The sequence below is a fragment of the Chlorocebus sabaeus genome, chromosome 17 (genome assembly GCF_047675955.1).
Source record: "Chlorocebus sabaeus isolate Y175 chromosome 17, mChlSab1.0.hap1, whole genome shotgun sequence".
Lineage (NCBI taxonomy): Eukaryota > Metazoa > Chordata > Mammalia > Primates > Cercopithecidae > Chlorocebus > Chlorocebus sabaeus.
The window spans coordinates 19,598,212-19,604,031 of NC_132920.1; the positions used below are offsets into that span (position 1 = coordinate 19,598,212).

The 5,820-nt window shown below is 41.2% G+C and overlaps 1 pseudogene; it reads left to right on the forward strand.

The window, feature by feature from the left end:
• Positions 1 to 4,190: 4,190 nt before the first annotated feature.
• LOC103222094 (keratin, type I cytoskeletal 18 pseudogene) lies at positions 4,191 to 5,598 on the forward strand (annotated as a pseudogene).
• Positions 5,599 to 5,820: the final 222 nt, after the last annotated feature.

A 5,820-nucleotide genomic window follows, 5' to 3' on the forward strand; every position in this document is an offset into this window, starting at 1 on the left:
GACTCGGGAAGGGGAACATCACACACCGGGGCCTATCATGGGGAGGGGGAAGGGGGGAGGGATTGCATTGGGAGTTATACCTGATGTAAATGACGAGTTGATGGGTGCAGCACACCAACATGGCACAAGTATACATATGTAACAAACCTGCACGTTATGCACATGTACCCTACAACTTAAAGTACAATAATAATAAATTAATTAAAAAAAAAAAAAAAAAGCTTATCCACCATGATCAAGTGGGCTTCATCCCTGCGATGCAAGGCTGGTTCAACATTCGCAAATCAATAAACATAATCCAGCATATAAACAGAATCAAAGACAAGAACCACATCATTATCTCAATAGATGCAGAAAAGGCTTTTGACAAAATTCAACAGCCCTTCATGCTAAAAACGCTCAATAAATTCGGTATTGATGGAACGTACCTCAAAATAATAAGAGCTATTTATGACAAACCCACAGCCAATATCATACTGAATGGGCAAAAACTGGAAAAATTCCCTTTGAAAACTGGCACAAGACAGGGATGCCCTCTCTCACCACTCCTATTCAACACAGTGTTGGAAGTTCTGGCTAGGGCAATCAGGCAAGAGAAAGAAATCAAGGGGATTCAGTTAGGAAAAGAAGAAGTCAAATTGTCCCTGTTTGCAGATGACATGATTGTATATTTAGAAAACCCCATTGTCTCAGCCCAAAATCTCCTTAAGCTGATAAGCAACTTCAGCAAAGTCTCAGGATACAAAATTAATGTGCAAAAATCACAAGCATTCTTATACACCAGTAACAGACAAACAGAGAGCCAAATCAGGAATGAACTTCCATTCACAATTGCTTCAAAGAGAATAAAATACCTAGGAATCCAACTTACAAGGGATGTAAAGGACCTCTTCAAGGAGAACTACAAACCACTGCTCAGTGAAATCAAAGAGGACACAAACAAATGGAAGAACATACCATGCTCATGGATAGGAAGAATCAATATCATGAAAATGGCCATACTGCCCAAGGTAATTTATAGATTCAATGCCATCCCCCTCAAGCTACCAATGAGCTTCTTCACAGAATTGGAAAAAACTGCTTTAAAGTTCATATGGAACCAAAAAAGAGCCCGCATCTCCAAGACAATCCTAAGTCAAAAGAACAAAGCTGGAGGCATCATGCTACCTGACTTCAAACTATACTACAAGGCTACAGTAACCAAAAGAGCATGGTACTGGTACCAAAACAGAGATATAGACCAATGGAACAGAACAGAGTCCTCAGAAATAATACCACACATCTACAGCCATCTGATCTTTGACAAACCTGACAAAAACAAGAAATGGGGAAAGGATTCCCTATTTAATAAATGGTGCTGGGAAAATTGGCTAGCCATAAGTAGAAAGCTGAAACTGGATCCTTTCCTTACTCCTTATACGAAAATTAATTCAAGATGGATTAGAGACTTAAATGTTAGACCTAATACTATAAAAATCCTAGAGGAAAACCTAGGTAGTACCATTCAGGACATAGGCATGGGCAAAGACTTCATGTCTAAAACACCAAAAGCAACAGCAGCAAAAGCCAAAATAGACAAATGGGATCTCATTAAACTAAAGAGCTTCTGCACAGCAAAAGAAACTACCATCAGAGTGAACAGGCAACCTACAGAATGGGAGAAAATTTTTGCAATCTACTCATCTGACAAAGGGCTAATATCTAGAACCTACAAAGAACTCAAACAAATTTACAAGAAAAAAACAAACAACCCCATCAAAAAGTGGGCAAAGGATATGAACAGACATTTCTCAAAAGAAGACATTCATACAGCCAACAGACACATGAAAAAATGCTCATCATCACTGGTCATCAGAGAAATGCAAATCAAAACCACAATGAGATACCATCTCACACCAGTTAGAATGGCGATCATTCAAAAGTCAGGAAATAACAGGTGCTGGAGAGGATGTGGAGAAATAGGAACACTTTTACACTGTTGGTGGGATTGTAAACTAGTTCAACCATTATGGAAAACAGTATGGCGATTCCTCAAGGATCTAGAACTAGATGTACCATATGACCCAGCCATCCCATTACTGGGTATATACCCAAAGGATTATAAATTATGCTGCTATAAAGACACATGCACACGTATGTTTATTGCAGCACTATTCACAATAGCAAAGACTTGGAATCAACCCAAATGTCCATCAGTGACAGATTGGATTAAGAAAATGTGGCACATATACACCATGGAATACTATGCAGCCATAAAAAAGGATGAGTTTGTGTCTTTTGTAGGGACATGGATGCAGCTGGAAACCATCATTCTTAGCAAACTATCACAAGAACAGAAAACCAAACACCGCATGTTCTCACTCATAAGTGGGAACTGAACAATGAGATCACTTGGACTCGGGAAGGGGAACATCACACACCGGGGCCTATCATGGGGAGGGGGAAGGGGGGAGGGATTGCATTGGGAGTTATACCTGATGTAAATGACGAGTTGATGGGTGCAGCACACCAACATGGCACAAGTATACATATGTAACAAACCTGCACGTTATGCACATGTACCCTACAACTTAAAGTATAATAATAATAAATAAATTTAAAAAAAAAAAAAAGAAATAACTGTACCTGGAGGCTAATTGTTACCAGAAATAACAGTTTAGCATTAGCCATGATAAAATGAAATTATTGTATGAAAATTTCCAAATTGGAGAATATTTTTTAAAATAGGTCAATTCATTCAGATACCTGGAAGAATACTTTTCACTTAATAATTATAAATAAGAGTATTAAGCACCTACCACATATTTAGCATTGTGCTAAGTGTATTGCCTCATATCAGTCTCACAACAGCATCCTGAACTGTGTAGCACTCTTGTGCATGCTTTGTAAATAAGAAAATTTATAATTAAAAGAGTAATTTGCCTGAGATCCCACAGATAATAAATGATGGAGCTGGGATTTGAAGTCAGGCTTATCTGACTTAATCATGTCTGGGGCTGATGGCTAAACAATATTGTTTCTCATGAGCCAATTTATGTCCATGAGCCCAAAACAAAGGTGCCGCGTTCTTCTAAAGTCAGTTGCCCTACAGGGCTCTTTGATGGTCTAAGTGTCTAATTGGTAATACCAGTGCTTGCATTTTTTTCTTTTTTAAGGTTAAAAAAAAAAAAAGCTTCCTTTCATATTGTGTGTCCAGAATGCTAGAATCTTCTCTGAGTATTTGCTCAAACATGTAAGGAGATTAAACTCCATTTTAAGAATAGTAATGGCTTTGTTTATAACTATTCTTACAGCCTACCTCCACAGGTAAGGTTAAAATTGACATCCGAGTAACTTACAACATTCGAATTTCTTTTTAATAAACAATGAAAAATATTCTCCCTTTAGTCTGATCACATAATTTAATCATGAGCTAACTTTGATACTAAAGGTGATTGGAACTCTCATCTTTGAACCAAAGGAGCAGGAGGAAACTCACTGAATTAAGTTTGATTATCAGAAACATGTGATCAACTACAGTTGATCATCAATTCTAGTAACCCAGATTTTAGAAAAATGCTTTCTATGAGTTACAATTTCATGTGACAACTTCAACTTTTATAGTCAATACACACTGCTCTCGATTTGTGGAAGAACTGTGTATCTTCTACAAAATAACTGAGCATAGCATTTATCATGTTACCCAGTGTCCATTCCATAAAGATACAAATGACAGATCCCTTCCAGAATTTATTGCAATTGTCTTTCCAGAATAACTTGTAGCCTCCATAATTACTCTTCAATAAATACCATCTAACCCACTGGATTTCCTGTATTGTTTTTGTGCCAAGACTATATTGTGCTTTGTCCTTTGTGAAACATGGAGCCCAATATAATCTTATCAATAGCAACTAACCAATCATGAGTTCCTGTCAAATTTCTGCTGTTTCTCTAAATGATTTTTGATATATCTACTTTTTTTTCTTTTTAATGTTTATCTTTAGTGTCCAACTCTATTTATTGTTTAGTTTCATAAATTGTTGCTTATATTACATGGGTAAAGTCAATAGATAACTGTAAATTAGATAGATGAATGGATAGCTATACACATTTACATAACATACATAAATAAATACATACACTCAGTCGTTGGCAAAGCCTGAGTCCTGTCCTCTCGCTCTCTACTCACTCCTCCCCCAACCCTGGAGAGCATGAACTTCACCACTGGCTCCACCTTCTCGACCAACTACTGGTCCCTGGGCCCAGCTATGGGTCCAGCCAGTCAGCAGGGCAGCCAGCGTCTATGCAGGCACTGGGGGCTCTGGTTCCTGGATGTCCGTGTTCTGCTCCACCAGCCTCCAGGATGGCATGGGGTCTGGGGGCCTGGCCATGGGGATGGCTGAGGGTCTGGCAGGAATGGGAGGCATCCAGAACAAGAAGGAGACCATGCAAAGCCTGAATGACCACTTGGCCTCCTATTTGGACAGAGTGAGGAGCCTGGAGACCGCAAACCAGAAGCTGGAGAGCAAAATCCGGGAGCACCTGGAGAAGAAGGGACCCCAGTTCAGAGACTGGAGCCTTTACTTCAAGACCATCAAGGATCTGAGGGCTCAGATCTTCACAAATACTGTGGACAATATCCGCATCTTTCTGCAGATCAACGGTGCCCATCTTGCTGCTGATGACTTTAGAGTCAAGTGTGAGACAGAGTTGGCCACATGCCAGTTTGTGGAGAGCAACATCCATGGGCTCCTCAAGGTCATTGATGACACCAATGTCACTCAGCTGCAACTGGAGGCAGAGATCGAGGCTCTCAAGGAGGAGCTGTTCTTCATGAAGAATGGAGAGGAAGTAAAATGCCTACAAGCCCAGATTGCCAGCTCTGGGTTGACTATGGAGGTAGATGTCCCTACATCTCAGGACCTCGCCAAGATCATAGCAGACATCCTGACCCGATATGATGAGCTGGCTTGGAAGAACCGAGAAGAGATGGACAAGTACTGGTCTCAGCAGATTGAGGAGAGCACCACAGTGGTCACTATGCAGTCTGCCAAGGTTGGAGCTGCTGAGATGACGCTCATGGAGCTGAGACGTACAGTCCAGTCCTTGGAGATCAACCTGGACTTGATGAGAAATCTGAAGACCAGCTTGGAGAACAGGCTGAGGGAGGTGGAGGCCTGCTACGCCCTGCAGATGGAGTAGCTCAACGGGATCCTGTTGCACCTGGAGTCAGAGCTGGCACAGACCCAGGCAGAGGGACAGCTCACCAGGCCCAGAAGTACAAGGCCCTGCTGAACATCAAGGGCAAGCTGGAGGCTGAGATCGCCACCAACTGCCTCCTGTTGGAAGATGGCAAGGGCTTTAATCTTGGTGATACCCTGGACAGCAGCAACTCCATGCAAACCATCCAGAAGACCACCACCAGCCAGATAGTGGATGGCAAAGTGGTGTCTGAGACCAATGACACCAAAGTTGTGAGACATTAAGCCAGCAGAAGCAGAGTACCCTTTGGGGACCAGGAGGCCAATAAAAAGTTCAGAGATAAATATATAGATATAGATACACACACACACACACACACACAGAGGTGGTACAGTAAATGAAATTGAAGATGGGGACTTAGATTCTAATTCAAGATGGCTAACTAGAGACAGCAGACATCCACCCTCTCCAGAAAGAAGAACCAAAATTATGAATAGACAATCATACCTCAAATAGAATATCTAGTAAAGAACACCAGAATTCAACAAAAAACCCACATGAAACATCTGAGGCACTGAAGGGGAAGGAAGCAAGTGACCACTCAACCAAGGCTGGCCAGGAGCCCCAGGGGCCTCAATA